We start from the raw sequence: 1,538 nt of genomic DNA on the forward strand, positions 1-1,538 counted from the left end.
AATATATTATCAGATACTTAAACAACAAACGCCTCAGGGTTCTGTACTTGGGCCTCCGTTATTTAATTTATTTATTAATGATATTACTTATAATTTGATAAGCCTCTCACGACTGTTTGCAGATAATACGTCTATTACATATTCTTACAATTTACTTCTAAATATTGAAACTATAATGAACTTTAAACTAAAAATAATCAACAATTTGGTAAAAACCTGAGGCATTACTAGTATTTAACACTGAATCCGAACTTGATATTAATCTAACGTTTGACGATGTAGCCATACATTTTGTTGAAAGCCACAAACATTTGAGAATTACACTGGGTGCAAACCTTCGATGGACCCTACATATTGAACATATTTGTAAAAATACCTCGAAATGAATTGGAGCGTTGTGTCGATTTAAATAAAAATTATTTCGTAAAACTTTGAACAAAATATTTAAATAATTTATTCTGCCCTTGTTAGAGTACGTCTGTGAGATATGTGATGGTTGTTCCCGGGCGATTCAAATAAAAAAAAAATATCGACTGGAAGCTGCACGCATCGTCACGGGAATGTCGTCCTATGTAAGCAGAGAATCAAATAACAAAATGCAGAAAACTTTACCTATATTTAAAAATAATTCCTGCAGGTGGGGGATTGGGAAAACAATACACCTGCTATTACCCACTGCAGGTATCGTAGGAGACGACTAATGTGCGAACCCCTGCATAATTGGGGATTTGCTTTGGTGTCCTCTATTTTGGGACATAAAAGCGACCAAAATAAATCTGCTGCGCTCATTGCAATATTTGGGATCTTCATCTTTCTTTCTATTTCCAACTACTTTTTTATTTCCTAAGCGCCTTGCTTGGCACCACCTCACATTTTGCTTGAATGGTGAGCGTTCGCCTAGGTGAGGAGGGCAATGGGCTCTGTCCCTAGGCTGGGACATACAAAAGTCCTTAAAATGGTAGTTTTTATTCCCTGCTTAACGTTCAGCATTAAGGTGGCTCCACACTTTCGCAATTAACCACCAAAATTCGTTGAAACTTTCATATAATGGTTATGCAACTATGTAGAGTTGCTTTTATGAAAATCTAAACATTCCGATAGTTTGGGGACTTTTTTGGAAACAATACAAAAAAAATGAATTTTCGTCAATTTTAATATTTTCCGGGGTTTTTTTTGTGTGTGCCATTGTTCGGAACAATAACAACAATAATAAAATGAAAAGAAGCATTTCTAATTAACCCTACAAATATTTTATTTATCGCAAAAAGTGTAACACATGTTACACAAAGTGTTTTTTATTGAATTTGTACGGATAAAAGTGATTATCTACAAGCTAAAAGCCAACAGGACACAAAGATCTATACATATAGAATGGGAAATTGAACAAAATATACACAATGGCTTTATAATTAATTTATTTTACATTTTACAATCACTTCGATCCGGGTAAGAGTTATCTTCCTTGAAAAAAATCGGAACTTTTTGCAGAGGGGTGACATTTACACAATGACAGTTGTCCCTGTTTACATATAACAAAA

General features: G+C 34.1%; 1 protein-coding gene across 1 annotated transcript in view; it reads right to left on the bottom strand.

Moving 5' to 3' along the window:
• Positions 1-1,538, bottom strand: part of LOC110456153 (transmembrane protein 2-like) — a 33,412-nt gene that overhangs the window by 28,649 nt on the left and 3,225 nt on the right. The gene's annotated exons all lie outside the window — the stretch shown is intronic.

Source organism: Mizuhopecten yessoensis, unplaced genomic scaffold (genome assembly GCF_002113885.1).
Source record: "Mizuhopecten yessoensis strain PY_sf001 unplaced genomic scaffold, ASM211388v2 scaffold8537, whole genome shotgun sequence".
Classification (NCBI taxonomy): Eukaryota; Metazoa; Mollusca; class Bivalvia; order Pectinida; family Pectinidae; genus Mizuhopecten; species Mizuhopecten yessoensis.